Source organism: Zophobas morio, unplaced genomic scaffold (genome assembly GCF_036711695.1).
Source record: "Zophobas morio isolate AGI-343-1 ecotype UQ-CSIRO unplaced genomic scaffold, CSIRO_AGI_Zmor_V1 ptg000041l, whole genome shotgun sequence".
Lineage (NCBI taxonomy): Eukaryota > Metazoa > Arthropoda > Insecta > Coleoptera > Tenebrionidae > Zophobas > Zophobas morio.
In genome coordinates, this window is record NW_026972146.1 from 4,742,746 (window position 1) to 4,762,993 (window position 20,248).

General features: G+C 30.5%; 1 protein-coding gene across 4 annotated transcripts in view; it reads left to right on the forward strand.

Annotated features, from left to right (window-relative positions):
* Positions 1-351: 351 nt before the first annotated feature.
* LOC135140974 (gamma-aminobutyric acid receptor alpha-like) overlaps positions 352-20,248 on the forward strand; it is a 90,528-nt gene continuing 70,631 nt past the window's right edge. For 3 of the 4 annotated variants that reach the window (XM_064071734.1, XM_064071738.1, XM_064071735.1), the window contains exon 1: positions 352-478. The gene's annotated coding sequence lies outside the window, so the exon portion shown is untranslated. The remainder of the gene's footprint in view (positions 479-20,248) is intronic. The other variant, XM_064071736.1, reaches the window with a different exon arrangement.

Below are 20,248 nucleotides of genomic sequence, written 5' to 3' on the forward strand. Positions count from 1 at the left end.
ATAAACTAACAAGATAAAGAAGATACGAGATCACCTAAGCGTGATATAACCTAATAATCAAAGAGTAAGCGCCAACGAAACGATAACTTAATTTATGACTAGTGTCTTAAAATTGAACGAAAACTTTCGAAAATTTCGAAATAAGAAAAATCCGCCTCACTGCCCGTTAATCTCCACCGCCCCCGGCAAATTTGCCACCTGCGATCGCCGCTTTGATCCCAATCCGGCTGAATTTTTGCGTGCCATCAGAAGTAAACTTTTGGCAAAGTTCGCTGCCGTAGCACGCGCTACATTTGCGCGAGCGGAGTGCGCACCGTCCGCGATAAATCTGTGTCTATGGGGGCACGAGTCGTCAGTGTCGCGTGGTGAAGACACCCACAGAAGTCCGAAGATGCCACTTTACTAGATGTGTGTTTTCCGGCGAGACTTGCCGGAATCCTCTGACAAAGGCGCTCCGGTTTGAGTTCCGCAAGTTCAGGTGAGTCGGATGAGACTTTGTTTGCTTTGGAGGGTAATCTGATAGCGAGAGATTAAGAGTCGAAGTGCATTGGATCGGGTGTCCGGTGCAGCGGGAATTTCGCGAAAGTTGTCGGTGGGTTATTTTCAATTAAAAGTTTGTACCGGGGTTCCTTCCGACTTGGTGAAGTATTTTTTAATATGTGTTCAAGGACTTTGATGAATAAGCATGCAGCGTTTTGTTACAAAGACAAAGACTCAACAAGTTCGGTGGATGGACGGTTCTGATTTTTTAATTTTGAGAGAATTCGACTGGAGGAAAGTCGGCGGTTGGGGAATCGAAGAGTTCGATCTGGTGTGCCGTTTACATAATTTTTCGGTTTTACTATGACTTTGTTTCGTATTTTGGTACTTGATTACTTGGTCAGCAATACTGAAAATCGATACTAATAGCAAATAGAAACTGAATTGTGGCCACAATTGACAAACATTTAAATAATATTGTTACAAAAATTTTAACCAACGTTGACACAACACCACCAAACACGTCTGCTTAATTTGAACTTGTTTTTAAAGCGACTGCTATAATAACACCACTTATGGCTGTAAGTTCCGGAAACTTTATTCATCAAGTTAAAAATAATATTTTGCGAATTTCGTGGTAACTGGGTACCGAGTCATTTTTTCTTGTTCCGCTTGAACATATTTGGCAAGCACTTTGTTACATATTTTACACAAACACGAAAGCTAAATGCACTGTTGATGTCGCGTCGTTAAACAACTTCATGCGCTACAAAAAACTTTCAAATGTTCGCTCTACTGTTTAGGAATGAATTATCCAGCTATTTTTTTTGTTCATGTATAATAGCACCGTCTTGTTGAAATAACATACTTCCCCCCGTCTTAAATTTCACGTCCTGAATTATACTTTTAAATCCGTGTATTTAAATTGCTGCTTGTTGAAATTTCGAACAAGGACAATCCATTTTCAATGCAGTTTAGATCATTCTGATTTTTGTTATTTTAATTAATTTTAAAACAATTATAAACTTCGACAGAAATTTAATACAATGTAGAGGAAAATATATTTTTCTTTAGATTTCATAACGTCTGAGCCAAATAATGATTCTTATTTGGATAAATTTGAATAAGTCACATTTCTTACAACTAAACATTTTTTTTCCTTTTATTTAAGTAAATATTGCAAAATTATGCCAGATTCGTGGTCCTGAGAAAATTTCACTTCAAGTTGGCTTAATTTAATTTTTGAATAAAAATGGAGGAGGCGCCGGGTTAATATAAAATTGAAAAAAGTATAACTTAGTTTTTAAAACCGAACAAGTGAATAAAAAAACACTCTGTATATCTTGATGTTTGAAACAAATGGTCGAACTGACTTGAACAACTTAATATAATTTTTTTATCTGCGAAAGTACTGGAAAAATAAGCACAGATTGACCCATTTTTGGATCAATTTGACTATTATTGAATTTTTGGGGGAAGAAGGCATAATAATTAATTTTAAAAATATTCATTTTAAGTTTTTGTATAATACGGGGTGATTAAAAAAATATGAATGAAGTCAATTTATTTTAGTGATTAATTTTCATTTCTTCAAATTTTTCGTTTCGGGTTTTTATTTTCTTTATTTTTATAATTTTTTGATTTTATAATGTTTGTTTTTCAATTTTTCAGTTTTATTTGTTTCAGTCCATACGTATCTTTATTATAGGGGTTCTTATAAAATAAAAACAAATAAAATTGAATTGATTTAATTTTTCCTAAAAATTTACCGATTGTTGTCAAATTTTGTATTTATATTAGAAATATCATGTAGATTGTTAAATGCTAGCCAAAATTTGGCTAACCATCCCCACCAATAAATTGATGACGTCATCTCAATAAATCGTCTTTTAAAATGAGTTGAATGTTATACAAAATTACTCCCACACACTGGTAGTATGCGAATGGGCTTTCAGTTTTTTCGCTTAACTTTCAAATCTTCGCAAAAACTTGAGGAGACTTCTCAAAAATTTCTCACGATTTCTCAGGATTCCTTAAAGTTCACAGGTTACGAGATTTCTCAAGATTTCTCTGAGATTTCTCAGAAAATTCTCTAGATTTCCTGAAGATTGCTCAGGATTTCATCAAATTTCTGAGTGTCTCAAGATTTCTCAAGACTTCTCTAGATTTCTTACAATTTCGCAAGGTTTCGTGGTTCGAAATTTCTACATTTTTCAAAATTTTTTACGATTTCTGGAGGTTTTTCAAGATTTCTCGAGGTTTCTCAAAATTTCAAGATTTCCAGATTTCGAAATTTCAAGTTCTCGATATTTCTCAATATTTTACAAGATTTCTCAAGATTTCCCCGAAAATTCTCGACGTTTTTCGAGCCTTCTCAAGATTTTTCAAGATTTATTACGATTTCTCATCATTCTCAAGATTTCTCAACATTTCTCGGGAATTCTCCATGTTTCTATATTTCGAGATTTCTCAAAATTTCTTAAAATTTCTCAAGATTTTTCATAATTTCTCAACAATTCTAAGTATGTCTCAAGAATTCTCAAGATTTCTCAAGGTTTATTAAAGTTTCTCAAGGTTTCTCAAGATTTTTCAAGATTTCAAAGTTTCTAGAGTTCCGAGATTTCTCAAAACTTCTTAAAATTTCTCAAGATTTCTCAACATTTGTCAAGATTTCTCAAAGTTTACCAAGATTTATTAAATTTTCTCAGGGTTTCTCAAGATTTTTCAAGATTTATTACGATTTCTCATCATTCTCAAGATTCTCAGGATTTTTCAAGATTTCTCAACATTTCTCAGGATTTCTCGGGAATTCTCAAGGTCTCTATATTTCGAGATTTTTCAAAATCTCTTAAAATTTCTCAAGATTTTTCATAATTTCTCAACAATTCTCAGGATTTCTCAAGATTTCTCAAACTTTGTCAAGGTTTATTAAAGTTTCTCAGGGTTTCTCAAGATTTTTCAAGTTTTCAATGTTTTTAGTGTTCTAGAGTTCTCAAATTTTTTCTAGATTTTTCAGTATGTCTCAAAATTTCTCAAGATTGATCAAGACTTCAAGATTACTCAAGGTTTCTTAACATTTCCCCGAAATTTCTCGACGTTTTTCGATCCTTCTCAAGATTTTTCAAGATTTATAATGATTTCTCATCATTTCTCAACAATTCTCAGGATTTCTCAAGATTTCTCAAGGTTTCTATATTTCGAGATTTCTCAAAATTTCATAAAATTTCTCAAGATTTTTCATAATTTCTCAACAATTCTAAGTATGTCTCAAGATTTCTCAAGATTTCTCAAGGTTTATTAAAGTTTCTCAAGGTTTCTCAAGATTTTTCAACATTTCAAAGTTTCTAGAGTTTCGAGATTTCACAAAATTTCTTAAAATTTCTCAGGATTTCTCAACATTTTCCAAGATTTCTCAAAATTTACCAAGATTTATTAAAGTTTTTGAGGATTTCTCGGGAATTCTCCAGGTTTGTATATTTCCAGATTTCTCAAAATTTCTTAAAATTTCTCAAGATTTTTCATAATTTCTCAACAATTCTCACGATTTCTTAAGATTTCTCAAAATTTGTTAAGATTTACTAAAGTTTCTCAAGATTTTTCAAGGTTTCAAAGTTTCTAGAGTTCTAGAGTTCTCAAAATTTTTCTAGATTTTTTAATGTCTCAAAATTTCTCAAGATTGATCAAGACTTTAAGATTACTGAAGGTTTCTTAAGATTTCCCCGAAATTTCTCGACGTTTTTCGATCCTTCTCAAGATTTTTCAAGATTTATCATGATTTCTCATCATTTCTCAACAATTCTCAGGATATCTCAAGATTTCTCAAGGTTTCTATATTTCGAGATTTCTCAAAATTTCATAAAATTTTTCAAGATTTTTCATAATTTCTCAACAATTCTAAGTATGTCTCAAGATTTCTCAAAATTTATCAAGGTTTATTAAAATTTCTCAGGGTTTCTCAAGATTTTTCAAGATTTCAAAGTTTCTAGAGTTCCGAGATTTCTCAAAATTTCTAAAAAAGTCTCAAGATTTCTCAACATTTCTCAACATTTTTCAACATTTCTCAAAATTTACCAAGATTTATTAAAGTTTCTCAGGATTTCTCAAGATTTTTCAAGATTTATTACGATTTTTCATCATTCTCAAGATTCTCAGGATTTCTCAATATTTCTCAACATTTCTCAGGATTTGTCGGGAATTCTCCAGGTTTCTATATTTCGAGATTTTTCAAAATTTCTTAAAATTTCTCAAGATTTTTCATAATTTCTCAACAATTCTCAGGATTTCTCAAGATTTCTCAAAGTTTATCATGGTTTATTAAAATTTCTCAGGGTTACTCAAGATTTTTCAATATTTGAAAGTTTCTAGAGTTCCGAGATTTCTCAAAATTTCTTAAAAATTCTCAAGATTTCTCAAGATTTCTCAAAATTTACCAAGATTTATTAAAGTTTCTCAGGGTTTCTCAAGATTTTTCAAGATTTATTACGATTTTTCATCATTCTCAAGATTCTCAGGATTTCTCAAGATTTCTCAACATTTCTCAGGATTTGTCGGGAATTCTCCAGGTTTCTATATTTCGAGATTTTTCAAAATTTTTTAAAATTTCTCAAGATTTTTCATAATTTCTCAACAATTCTCAGGATTTCTCAAGATTTCTCAAAGTTTATCAAGGTTTATTAAAGTTTCTCAGGGTTTCTCAAGATTTTCCAAGATTTCGAAGTTTCTAGAGTTCCGAGATTTCTCAAAATTTCTTAAAATTTCTCAAGATTTCTCAAAATTTACCAAGATTTGTTAAAGTTTCTCAGGGTTTCTCAAGATTTTTCAAGATTTATTACGATTTTTCATCATTCTCAAGATTCTCAGGATTTTTCAAGATTTCTCAACATTTCTCAGGATTTCTCGGGAATTCTCAAATTCTCTATATTTCGAGATTTCTAAATTTCATAAAATTTCTCAACATTTTTCATAATTTCTCAACAATTCTAAATATGTCTCAAGATTTCTCAAAATTTATCAAGGTTTATTTAAAATTATATTTGGTTTCTTAGGGTTTCTCAAAATTTTTCAAGATTTCATAGTTTCTAGAGTTAGGAGATTTTTCAAAATTTCTTAAAATTTCTCAAGATTCCTCAATATTTCTCAAGATTTCTCAACATTAACCAAGATTTATTAAAGTTTCTCAGGGTTTCTCAAGATTTTTAAAGGTTTATTACGATTTCTCATCATTCTCAAGATTCTCAGGATTCTTCAAGATTTCTCAACATTTCTCAGGATTTCTCGGAATTCTCCAGTATCTATATTTCGAGATTTCTCACAATTTCTTAAAATTTCTCAAGATTTTTCATAATTTCTCAACAATTCTCAGGATTTCTCAAGATTTCTCAAAATTTGTCAAGATTTATTAAATTTTTCAATCTTTCGAAGTTTCTAGAGTTCGAGACTTCTCAAAATTTTTCTAGATTTTTCAATATGTCTCAAAATTTCTCAAGATTTATTAAGACTTCAAGATTACTCATGGTTTCTCAAGATTTTCCCGAAATTTCTCGACGTTTTTCGAGCCTTCTCAAAATTTTTCAAAATTTGTCATGATTTCTTAGGATACTTCAAGGTTTCTCAAGATTTCTCATCCTTCTCAAGACTGTTAGGATTTCTCAAGTTTTCTCAACATTTTTCAGGATTTCTCTGGATTTCTCAAAATTTCTTAAAATTTCTCAACAATTCTCAGAATTTATTAAGACTTGTCAAGATTTCTTAGAAACTTGTTCTAGGTTTTTCAACATTTCTTGAGCTTTCTGAAGATTTCTTACGATTTTCCCGAGACTAGGATTTAAAAAAATCCAAAACTTCAAATTTCACTCCGATTATTTCGAAAATATTGCTCCGAAACCTGGAAAATTGAGGAAAACAAACTGACTTCCTAGAGGAGTGAACATTCTAAAAGTTAAACAAAAATTTTAAAAGTCGCAAAATCAAAGAAATAGAAACTGAAAGATCGAATTCTGCCACTTTTAATATTAAAAAAAAATTTTTATTGGCTTTTCGTTATTTGAAGAGATATCCCAAAAAGCACTGAAGATTTACATTTGATTCTCTATATTTTGTCGCTTTTTTTTTTGTTCGAGTAAAATCATTTTTTATATATTTTATTTTTTAGAAATAATTTTTCATTTTCCTGAATTATTAGAAAAATGGTCGGAAAAACGATTTTCAGTTCGTAATCTACGTTGGTTTTCTGTGTAATTTTCCGTTCGAGTGGAGCCAATTTTTATATTTTTTGAGAACATTTTTAGATATTAGTTTCTCATTTTTCTCCAATTTTTAGTAATTAGATTGTCTCATTTTGGCTAATGACGTCTACTCTGAGAAAATAGGGTAAGTTAAAACTTTACAGGATATATATTATTTGCCAAAATCTTATCTTAGCAAGTACTACGTATTTTTCTCATCTCTGAAAACATTCGTTTGTCTAATTTTGACGACGTAAACCCCACTCATAACACGTCTGTTTAAAAAAAAATGGCAGTCAGCGAAACCTCCTCGGCCCATAAATCCGCCTTATCTGCGTGTCCAGCCGAAAGAACATTTCGCTAAAATAGCCACTTACTAATTCCAGACTAGCAATGCAAAACGTCAAAGCAACTATTAACTCCAGCTGATATAATACAAATTCCGGAGCGCTTAACTTGTCTAATACTCCAGTGTTTCCATTATTGGTTCAGTGGCGTCGCGTCACCGCAATGGAGACATTTTCGATCTTCGGATATCTGTCGAGCTCCAGCGCAGCCACGTTTTCCAATAAATAGCCAAAAGGTGTTAGCCCGTAACTGCATTAGCAGCTTTTATACCACTTTTCGTTGATGGACTAGAATAAAGCGATACGGCGGAGACTCGGATACCTCAAGCCATATCGAATCACTCCGGCATCGGACGTGATTTATTTAGAAGAAATCGTCACATCCATCAATTCTTTTTGCGCACATTTGTATAAGCACGTTCATAAATTGTCTAGCTCTGGAGCGGTGAAATATTCCGGCTTTTTTTGACAAGGTTATGCTCTCATTATAAGTGCCGTTTATTTCGCGGTTATAAATCGTGTTTCTTAAATTAATTTTGTAGAAAGGGGTGGTGTATTTATGAATTCTCGGGGCGATTTTGACTGCGAGGATCTGCACAATTGTTGTGATTTATGCGACCAAGACGTTTGCCAGCGGCCGAGACGACGTCGATATCAATGGCTGAGGATTGTTTCAGTCAAATTTACAGTGAAAAATGGGGCTGATCTGAATACATTTTTTAATATTGGGGATGGGGAGAAATTTGGGGTTTTTTGAGGTTAAAAAATTGATGATTGAGAAAATTTATCGAGTTTCATTTTTTAATTTTTCAATTTTTCAATTTTATTTGTTTCTTAGAATCTTCGATATGCAACCCTTCGAGTTTTCATTTTAAATTCTTCTAGTTTTTTTTCAGTGGCGAAAATAACACTTCCACAGCTTTTTTAATTTGAATTTTTCAGTTATTCAATTTTTCGATTTACAATTTTTTGAGTTTTCACGTTTAAATTTATCAATTTTTTGATTTAAATTTGTCGAGTTTTCAATTTTAAATTTTTCAATTTTTCGATTTGCAATTTCTATTCGGTTTGTATTTTCTTAATTTTTTCAATTATTCGCGTATCAATGTTTCGATTTTATATATTTTATGTTTTTCCAATTTTAATTAATTAAATTTTTCCATCCTAAGATTTTTCCATTTGTGATTTTCCAGTTTTACACTTTTTTGTTTCTTCAATTTTTAGATTTTGTAATTTTTCCATTTAAAATTTCTCGAGTTTCCATTTTTTTAATTTTTTAATTTCTTGAGTCTTTAATTTTTCATTTCTTCACATTTTCGATTTGCAATTTCACGTTTCTGTTTTTTTCTTTTCTTTATTTTTACAATTTTTCTATGATTTTATATATTTTTTTTGTTTTTCAATTTCAATTATTTTAATTTTTCATTTTTAATTTTCGGTTCCGTAATTTTTCAATTTTTCATTTTTATTTATTACTTCGATTTAGCGATATGCAACTCTTTAAGTTTTCAATTTTCAATTTTTCAATGTTCCGATTTTTAATTTTCCATGTCTTCAAACTTTCGATTTGAAATTTTTCGCTTCGGTTTTTTATTTTCTTCATTTTTTCAGGTATTTGAACGTTCCAATTTTATAATTTTTCTCTTTCTCAATTTAGAATTTACCAATTTTTGGATTTTTAATTCGATTTGCGATTTCTCAGCTTTTACATTTTTTCATTTTTCATGCCTTCAATTTTAGATTTTTCAGTTTCTCGATTTTTCAGTTCTTCATTCGGTTTTTTGTGTTCTTTATTTTTTTAATTACTCTGTTTTCAATGTTTCGAATTTATAACTTATTTGTTTTAAAATTTTAACTTTTCAGTTTTTCGGTTCTCCAATTTTTCGATTTGCGATTTTTCATTTTTTTTTATTCTTCGATTTGCAATTTTTCGTTCGGTTTTTATTTTTTGATTTCTTCAATTGTTCGAGTTTCAATGTTTCGATTTTCTTTGTATTGCCAATTTTAATTTATTAATTTTTTCGAATTGTGATTTTTCAGTTTTTCATTTTTTTTTCAATATTTAGATTTTGCAATTTTTCGATTTAAAATTTCTCAAGTTTCAATTTTCAATTTTCTAATTCCCCACAGTTCTTTAATTTTTCATTTCTTCAAATTATCGATTTGCAACTTTTGGTATCGGTTTTTATTTTCTTTATTATCAATTTCACTTTTAAATTTTTCATTTTTTTGTTTATTCAATTTTAAGCAATTTTCCGTTTCGGTTTTTTATTTTCTTTATTTTTACAATTTTCCCATTCTTCGATGTTCGGTTTTTATAATTTTTTGTTTTTCAATGTCAATTTTTTAAATTTTTGGTATCTCACTTTTTGATCTGCAATTTTTCAATTTTCAATTTCTATTTGTTTCTTCAACTCTTAAAGTTTTCATTTTAAAATTTTTCAGTTTTCGGTTTTGCTACTTGAGGATCTTTCAGTTTTTAGATTTTGAAAACTGTCGACAAGCATATTCATGAGTTTCATTTGAAATTTTTTCAATTTTTCGATTTTTCAACTTTTAGATTTTTTGGTTTTTTCAATTTTAACGATTCCACAATTTTTCAATTTTACACTTTCCAATTTTATTTAATTAATTTGTTCGATTTTTAAGGTTTTCAATGTTTAAGTTTTTCATCTTTTGGGTTCTTTCACATACACTTTTACGATTTTCTACTTTTTCGATTTTGCAATTGTTCGTTTTTTTAGTTGTTCCATTTTTCATTTTTTTCCAATTAATTAGTTTTTCTATTTTTAATTTTTCGATTTTCCAACTTTTCTTTTAAGAAAATGGAGAAAATAAAAAATCGCAAAATTGGAAAATCAAAAATGAAAAAAAAACGAAAAAGTCTAAAGTCTTTGAAAAATCTAAATACTGGAAATCAAGAACTTGAAAACCGAAAAATGGAAAATTGAGAAACTTAAAAATCGAAAAATGCAAAATCGATAAAAACAAAATATATATCGTAAAATCGAGATATTGAAAATTAAAGAAAATCGGATAATCAGAAATCCAAAAACTGCAACATTGAAAAATTTGAAAACGGGAATTGGAAAATTTGGAAAGTTGAATAAACTAATAATTATAAAATGAGACGAAAGAAATATTGAAAAAATAAAGCAAAAAACGAAAAATTGTGATATAAAATTAGAAAATGGGGAAAATGAAAAATAAATATGAAGATCTTGAAAAATCGGAAAATCGAAAACTTAAAAATTGAGAAACTGAAAAATGAAAAACTAATATCGAAAAACTGCAAAACAGAAAAATTGCAATTTTCGTTTTAAATCGTTTTAAGTTTCACAATTTTTCGCTTCGGTTGTTTATTTTCTTAACGTTTTCAGGTATTTGGTATTTCTACGTTCTAATTTTATAATTTTTCGCTTTCTCAATGTGGAATTTTTCAATTTTTGTATTTTCTACTTCGATTAGCAGTTTTTCGGCTTACAATTTTTCCATTTTTCAGCTTTTAGATTTTTAAATTTTTCATTCTTTCAATTTCAGTTTTTTCAGTTTCCCGATTTGTCAGTTCTTCATTCGGCTTTTTATGTTCTGTATTTTTTAAATTACTCAGTTTTCAATGTTTCGAATTTATAATTTGTTTGTTTTAAAATTTTAATTTTTGAGTTTTTCGATTCTCCAATTTTTCGATTTTCGATTTTCCATTTTTTATAATCCTTCGATTTGCAATTTTTCGTTCGGTTTTTACTTTTTTATTTCTTCAATTATTCGAGTTTCAATGTGTCGATTTTATATTTTCTTTGTATTTCCAATTTTAATTTATTAAATTTTTCGATTTGTGATTTTTCAGCTTTTCATTGTTTTTGTTTCTTCAATATTTAGATTTTGCAATTTTTCGATTTAAATTTTCTCAAGTTTCAGTTTTCAAATTTTAAATTCCTCAGTTCTTCAATTTTTCATTTCTTCAGATTATCGATTTGCAAATTTTGGTATCGGTTTTTATTTTCTTTATTTTCAATTTCACTTTTAAATTTTTCATTTTTTTGTTTCTTCAATTTTATGCAATTTTTCGTTTCGGTTTTTTATCTTCTTTATTTTTACAATTTTCCCATTTTTCGATGTTCCGTTTTTATAATTTTTTGTTTTTCAATGGCAATTTTTTCAATTTTTCCTATCTCACTTTTTTGATCTGCAATTTTTCGATTTTCCATTTTTATTTGTCTCTTCAACTATTCAAGTTTTCATTTCAAAATTTTTCAGTTTTTCGGCTTTCCTGCTTTAGGATGTTTTACTTTGTAGATTTTGAAATCTGTCGACATGCAATTTCATGAGTTTCAATTTAGAATTTACAATTTTTCGATTTTTCAACTTTCAGATTTTTTAATTTTTCGTTTTTTCAATTTGAGATGTTTCAATTTTTGATTTGCAATTTTTATAGTTTTTAGAATATTTCTATTTTTCAATTGCATATTGTATTTTTAAACTTTTTAGATTATTTGATTTTTAATTTTTCAATTTTTCGACTTTACAATTTTAACGATTCCACAATTTTTCAATTTTACACTTTTTCCAATTTTATTTAATTAATTTTTTCGATTTTTAAGTTTTTCAATGTGTAAGTTTTTCTACATGCAATTTTTCGATTTTCCAACTTTTCGTATAAGAAAATGGAGAAAATAAAAAATCGTACAATTGAAAAATCTAAATATTGGAAATCAAGAACTTGAAAACCGAAAAATGAAATATTGAGAAACTTAAAAGTCGAAAAAATGCAAAATCGATGAAAACAAAATATATATTGTAAAATCGAAATATTGAAAATTAAAGAAAATCGGATAATTGGAAATCCAAAAACTGCAACATTGAAAAATTTGAAAACTGGAATTGGAAAATTTGGAAAGTTGAATAAACTAATAATTATAAAATGAGAAGAAAGAAATATTGAAAAAATAAAGCAAAAAACGAAAAATTGTGATATAAAATTAGAAAATCGGGAAAATGAAAAATTAAAATCAAGATCTTGAAAAATCTGAAAATCGAAAACTTAAAAATTAAAAAACTGCAAAACAGAAAAATTGGAATTTTCGATTTAAATCGTTAAGTTTCACAATTTTTGATTTTTCCATGTTTCATTTTTTCGTTTTCTGAGTTTTTACTTCCCGAGCGTAAGCAAAGGAAGTATTGTAATCGAGTCCGTCGGCCGACTCTCTACTTTTACATTTCCTCGATCTTTCATGACCCCTAGAAGACGAAGAAATAGGTCTCCCATTTCCGTCTGTCTGTCCGTCTGTCCGTCTGTCTGCCGTCCCGCTACTGGACCGATTGTTGTGAAATTTTGTACTTATATTAAGAATATCATGTAGATGGTAAAACGCTAACCAAAATTTGTCTAATCATCCCCACCACTAATGCAGTGAAGTCATTTCAAAATTGTACATAGTAAATAGGTTTTAAATTGTATAAAATAACATGGTCCTGCACATGTAGTTTACGACTCCGAATTGAGTATTTACCTGAAACGTCCAGATTTTTGGAAAAAATCAAAATTATAAAACAACATTTTGCAATTTAATTTTGAATCTGCTAAGCCGAATGCTTTGAAATGTTGCAGATGTTTTAAGGCTATATAGAATAGAAGTAGAAGTACTGTCTAAAGTCTTTAGACCAATTTTTGTGTTTTTGTTGTCCCTTTTGTTGGTGCTTCGCCATTTTTGTCTACTTTTTGATCGCTCTTTTTGTCTGTTTCTTGTGACCTTTTGGTTCTCCTCTTTTTTTGCCATTTTTGGCGTTTTTTGACAGTTTTTGCCGCTTTATTTGTCTTTTTTTGTGTTTTTTTTTTGGTGTTTCATTGCTTTTTTTGTCGACTCCTTTTTGTATTCTTCTTTTACTGCGTGTTTTTTATGCTTTTTGACGCTCTTTTCTCCCTCTTTTATTCAATTTCTTTGCCTCTTTTCATCTTCTTGTTTAGCATTCTTTTCCGTTTTTATGCGTTTATTCTGTCGCTTTAGTGTTTTTTAGTAGTTTTATATCGCCTTTCCTTGTTATCTTTGTGTCTTCTTCTTTTGCCTTCTTTTTTTGTCTTCTTCATTTGTCTTATTCTTTTGTCTTCTTTTTATTGCCGTTTTTTGCTGCCATCATTTTTTAAATATGTTTTTGCCACCGTTTTGTCGCCTTATTTTTTGTGGAATTTTCATCGGCGTTTTTTTTCATTTTTGTTCTTGTACTCTTTCCGACTTTCTACACCCGTTGCGGAAGTGTTTTCAGAAAAGCCGCCTGTTTCACCTTATTCAATAGCTTTTCTCTGACGCACCACGACTTAGCAACTTTCCAAAAGAAGCAACTTTTCTACCAGAGGCGGAGCAAACTTATTCCTCTACCAGATCGTACTTATTTGTAAACCAAACTTGTCTTTTTATTCATAGCGAGTTTTTGCGTGCTATTTACCTAAAATTCCCCGAAAACAAATTCGCCTCTTGACAAGCTAAGCCACTCCTTAACTACAAACTTCTTAACTCCGTTCCCGACCCCGATCGGAATTAATTACATTTTAATGCGAAACCGTGGTATGCCTACTCCGAGGTATAAAAATTGCCCATTCTCGCGTTTTTATTAAACAATTAAACCCTCAAAGACGCCCTCCTGATTAAAAAACCTTAATCAATCGCTTGTACTGTTATTGAACACACTCGGGTTAATTGGTTCCCAGCAAGGATTCGGGCGGATTTAAGGCTTCGCCACCATTAGATATGTCTGATGGAAGGCTTCATAAATTCCGGAATTAGCAATTCAAAGGATCGCGGTTAAACACATTCAACAGCGAGCCGGAAATTGAAGTTGATGTAGTTTTAAGAGAGCCTGGGCAAGTTTCGATGATCGTGTCCTGCCTCGACCCAATTCCCGTCAATCTATATGCGCATACGGATTGCACTTGATTAATAAGGACAAGGTGCGAACATTTCGATTTGAACGGTGCATTAAAATTCGGAGTGGCTGGCGCTTATTTACTTCCGACGCTATTAGAAGGATAAATCCTGGCTGGAATTTAGAAGCGGGACCACCGGGATGTTTATTCGTTTCTGGTGTAGTTGGCAGGGAGGGAAATTTCCTGCTTCGGGATTTTATGCATTTTGAGCGAGGCGCGATTGCAACGTGCAAATGCAGGATTTCGATTTAATTTTCAAAGCTTTAGTTGTGCGATGATTGATTTGAAATATTTTGCTTCTCATGTTCTGTCTCCGTCTGTCTGTCTGTCTGCCGTCTGTCCCGATTTTTATAATTTTATTTTTCGTAGTTGTGATTGGCGACTCCGTCTCCACTTAACTGCATATCCTGTCCAATAAATCAATAAGCTATTCACCATTTTGCGTCCGTGCTCGGTCCCTACGTTAAATGCCATCCATTCCGTTTTGAGCCTCTCTCCCCTAATGGAACTTTTACGAAATAATAACGACAAAGAGATAACCTGACTCCCGACAATGTACCCCTATGGGAAATATCGTCATTGTCTGCGTTGTATGTGTGCCAACATTCAATACGACTTATTAATTTCGCGCAAAAGGAAGCCATAAATGTTACAGTCGCTGGAGACTTCCAACCAAACAATTTTAATTCAATGAACTGAACGCGTTATTGCGAAAGGGTCTCTTTCCTCCGGTTTTGTTTGCTAACTTTCGGGTGTCAACGTCATATATCGCAAGTGATTGATTGTAGACAAAGGGCGACCACTTAAATCAGATCAAAGGTTCGAGGCACCTACCCTTTTCATAACAGGCCGGTTCGGTTTCAGGAAAATTAGCAAAACTGCAAGTTCGTGTTGTCTGTTTCGGAACCATAACGTCGATAAATTATTGAGTGCGTCATCGGTTTTTGCCGAGGCGGGGTCGAACTATCTTATACTGAAAGTTTTCGCTTTCTTAAGAGGACAGAAAAAATCGGGAAACAAATAAATGGGTTTTTAATGTTTTTCGGCATGTTTCGGCTTGACGGTGTTCTGTCGATGCAGTTGCTTTTCATTTGAGTTTTCGAACTGTTCGAAACGCGGAAAAGTGGCTATACAAGTTTTTGCGAATATTGTAGGATCAGCTGTTGATGAATCGGGACGACGGATTTCTCTAGAGTTTAGAGGTTTTTCTGTTAAACAATTGTCAAACTTTTGCGCGATAACGGGATACTCCGATTGTCGTTTAGCATGGCACAATGCTGTCTGCAGGCTAGAATGGCTTGAATTATTTACTACCGACAAAAGTCGGATTCAATGAGAGACGGTAATCGGGAGCCGCCTTAATAGAAACTAGTTCTATTTAGATTCATATTTCAGGAGGAAAATTATAGGAGCACAGAAAATCGGACAAAATAATCACGAAAATGATAGAAGATAGTAGTCTGATAGCGGCAATAAGATCTTTAAATTTTTTTGAAATAAATATTTTTAGATCAATTGTTGTCCCGGCGCCTCCACCATTTTTGGATAAAAATTAAAATTAATTGTATTTGTCTGTAAATACGTCGTTTCATATCCTCAGAATCACGATTTATTTACTTCCGATCAATTTTTTGATATCGCCATTTTTCATTTTTTCATTCTTTCGTTTCCTCAATTTTTTTAGTTCTTGATATTAATTTTTCATTTTCTCGATTTTATATCACTATGATTCGTTTTTTCCTTTCCTTTATTTTTTCAGTGTTTCATCCGATTTTTAATTTTTTGTTTATTCAAATTTTCTGTTCTTAATTTTCAATTTTTTTCTCTGTTGTTCGATTAGTATTCAATATTCAATTTTTCGTTGCTTCAATTTTCAAGCTCTTGATTTCTAATTTTTGATTTTTCAAAGTTTTCACTTTATACTTTTTCGTTTTTTACTTTTGATTCGAAAAGTTAAAAATCGAAATATTAAAAATTGAAAAACTAAAAAATCGAGAAACGTCGAACATTGCAAAATCGAGAAATTGCAAACCGAAGAATAAGAAAAAAAAATTGGTCTAAAGAGTTTAGACAGTATTACATTTTTGTAATTCTAGATTTCATCAATAAAATTAATTGACTCAGTATAACCAAATCTAAAAAATACTAATGCAGTGAAAAATCATCATTCTTGACATATTTAAGCATTTTTTCAGCAAAATTTTGAGGTGACGTCATCAAATTTTTAGGGGGGATGAGCAAATACATTTCGATCAAAATTTTACCATGCTTATGATAAATTCAAAACATCTCCAAGATTTCAAAGCATTCGGTTTTATAGTTGCTGAGTAAATCAATAAAACAAATTCACACATTCATTAATTTTTTGTCACCCTGTATATGCAAATCCAAAAATATGAATGGAATAATAAATCACAACTACAGACTCATCATATTTTGCACATTTAAGATAGGATTTATTCAGCAAAATTTTGAGGTGACGTCATCAATTTTTTAGGGGGGATGAGCAAATATTTTGACTATAAATTTATCATGCCTATGGCAACTTTAAAACATCTAGAAGATTTCAAAGCATTTGGTTTTGTAGATTTAAAATGAAATTGCAAAATATTGTTTCATAATTTTAATTTTTTTCTCCAAAAATTTGGACGTTTCGGGTAAAAACTCAATTCGAAGTCATAAACTACATGTGTAGGACTACGTTATTTTATACAATTTATTGTTAGTTATTTTTGCTACGTACAATTTTGAAGTGACGTCATCGCATTAGTGGTGGGGATGATTAGACAAATTTTGGTTAGCGTTTTACCACCTACACGATATTCCTAACATAAATAGAAAATTTCGCAACAATCGGTCCAGTACTTTTGGAGATTATCTGTGTAATAAAAATCCGGGACGGCAGACAGCCGGACAGACAGACAGACGGACAGACAGACGGAAACGGGAGACCTATTTCTTCGTCTTCTAGGGGTCATGAAGGATCGAGAAAACGTAAAAGTAGAGAGCCGGCTGACGGACTCGATTACAATACTTCCTTTGCTTACACTCGGGAAATAAAAAAGGCGGCAAAAAGCGGACGAAAGACACTAAATAAGGAGATCAAAAAAAAAGGGCAAAACAACGTATCAAAAAAAAAGATGAATGCATTAAAAAAATGGCAACAGGAAAGCTTAGAAAAAAAGACATCCAATAAAAACGCGATGAAAAAATGAAAAAATACCACGACAAGGTAAAAACGATAAGAACGGCAATAAAAAAGCAACAAAGAAAGGCGACAAAAACTACGGCAAAAACAGAGAAAAAAGGCCACAAAAAAGAAATTAGACAAAAAGAAAGACTGCAAAAAAGCAAAAAAAAGATATTTTACATTATGTAAATTATGACATTTTCAAAATTTAACTAAATACATTCACTAATTTCAAAAAATTCGAATTGCACACCGAATTAACATGCTATATTTTTAGAATCGTCGAGATCTACTACCTTCAATTTTGGAGAATTTTTAGACGACTTTTTGAAAAATAAAAAATCGACAAACTGCAAAATTGAAGGAATTAAAATTGTAACATTCAAACTCGAAAAATCACAAATAAATAAAGAATCTGGAAACTAAAAATCGAAATATTGAAAAATCGAAAGAACCAAAGTCGAAAAATTTGGAAACCTGAAAAATTGAAGAAAACAAACTGACTTCCGTTTTAAAAGTCGCAAAATCAAAGACATAAAAACTGAAGATCGAATTCTGTCACTTTTAATATTAAAAAAAACTATCAAAAAACGACAAAAAATAGCAAAAAATAGGAGAACCAAAAGGTTACAAGAAAGAGACAAAAATGGCGAAAAAAGGCCCCAAGAAACCAAAATAAAACTCCAAAAGCGCCAAAAAAGAGGAACAAAAACACAAAAAAGGCGGCAAAAAGCGGACGGAAGACACTAAATAAGGAGATCAAAAAAGGGGCAAAACAACGTTTCAAAAAAAAAGATGAATGCATTAAAACAATGGCAACAGGAAATCACAGAAAAAAGACATCCAATAAAAACGCGATGAAAAAAATGACAAAAATATATAAGAACGGCAATAAAAAGCCACAAAAAAAGGCGACAAAAACTACGGTTTGCCATAAAAAAGAAATTAGACAAAAAGAAAGACGCCAAAAAAGCTAAAGAAAGAGATTAAAAAAATGACAAAAAAAGGGTAACGAGAAAAATGCGAAAAAAAAACAACTAAAAAGCACTAAAAAAGCGACGAAAAGGCGATGAAAAATGACAACAAGATGAAAAAAGATGCCAAGAAAACACGCCAAAAAAAGACAAAAAACAGATAAAAAGAGGACAAAAAAGGGTTCGAAGTTTCTAAAGTTCGAGATTTCTCAACATTTTTCTAGACTTTTCAATATGCTCAAAATTTCTCAAGATTTATCAAGACTTCAAGATTACTCAAGGTTTTTTAAGATTTCCCCGAAATTTCTCGACGTTTTTCGACCCTTCTCAAGATTCTTCAAGATTTATCATGATTTGTCATCATTTCTCAACAATTCTCAGGATTTCTCAAGATTTCTCAAAACTTATCAAGATTTATTAAATTTTCACAGGGTTTCTCAAGATTTTTCAAGGTTTCGAAGTTTCTAGAGTTCGAGATTTCTCAAAATTTTTCTAGATTTTTCAATGTCTCTAAATTTTTCTAGATTTTTCAATATGTCTCAAAATTTCTCAAGATTTATCAAGACTTCAAGATTACTCAAGGTTTCTTAAGATTTCCCCGAAATTTCTCGACGTTTTTCGAGCCTTCTCAAGATTATTCAAGATTTATCATGATTTCTCATCATTTCTCAACAATCCTCAGGATTTCTCAAGTTTTCTCAAAATTTATCAAGGTTTATTAAAGTTTCACAGGGTTTCTCAAGATTTATCAAGACTTCAAGATTACTCAAGGTTTCTTAAGATTTCCCCGAAATTTCTCGACGTTTTTCGAGCCTTCTCAAGATTATTCAAGATTTATCCTGATTTCTCATCATTTCTCAACAATCCTCAGGATTTCTCAAGTTTTCTCAAAATTTATCAAGGTTTATTAAAGTTTCACAGGGTTTCTCAAGATTTTTCAAGATTTCGGAGTTTCTAGACTTCGAGATTTCTCAAAATTTTTGTAGACTTTTCAATATGTTTCGAAATTTTTCAAGATTTATCAAGACTTCAAGATTACTCATGGTTTCTCAAGATTTCCCCGAAATTTCTCAACGTTGTTCGAGCCTTCTCAAGATTTTTCAAAATTTGTCACGATTTCTTAGGATATTTCAATGTTTCTCAAGATTTCTCATCATTCTCAAGACTATTAGGATTTCTCAAGTTTTCTCAATATTTCTCAGGATTTCTTTGGATTTCTCAAAACTTCTTAAAATTTCTGAAGATTTCTTATCATTTCTCAACAATTCGCAGGATTTATTAAGATTTCTCAAGATTTCTTAGAAACTTGTTTTAGGTTTCTCAACATTTCTTGAGTTTCCTCAAGATTTCTTACGATTTTCCCGAGACTAGGAATTAAAAAAATGCAAAACTTCGAATTTCACTCCGATTATTTCGAAAATATTCCTCCGCGACCCTAAACACGCTATATTTTTGAAATCTACACGTGAAGATCTGTAACACTAAATTTTTTGAGAACTCTTAGCCTACTCTTTCAAAAATGAAATTTTACACTATGTAAATTATGACATTTTCGAAATTTAACAATACATTCGCTAATTTCAAAAAATTCGAATTGCACACCGAATTAACATGGTATATTTTTTGAATCAGTGCGTCGAGATCTACATCCTTCAATTTTGGAGAATTTTTTGACGAGTTCTTGGAAAATAAAAAATCGACAAACTGCAAAATTGAAGGAATTAAAATTGTAACATTAAAACTCGAAAAATTTTTATCAATTTTTCGACATTTTAATTTTTTGACTTTTCAATTTATCGATTTCTCAATTTACCGATATTTTAATTTTGAGTTTTTTGAATTTTTCGATTCTTCAATTTTTCTTCTATTTATCAGTTTTTCGATATTTCAGTTTTGGGATTTTTGGATTTTTTCATTTCTGAATTTTAGATTTTTCAATTTTTCGATTTTTGATGTTCCGATTTCTCGTTTTTTCAATTTTTCGATTCTTCAATCCCTTTAAAATTTTCACTTTTTCGATATTTCACTTTTGGAATTGTTCAATAATTCAATTCTTCAATTTTTCGATTCCTCAAATTTTCAATTTCTCGATGTTTTCATTTTTCGATTTCTTA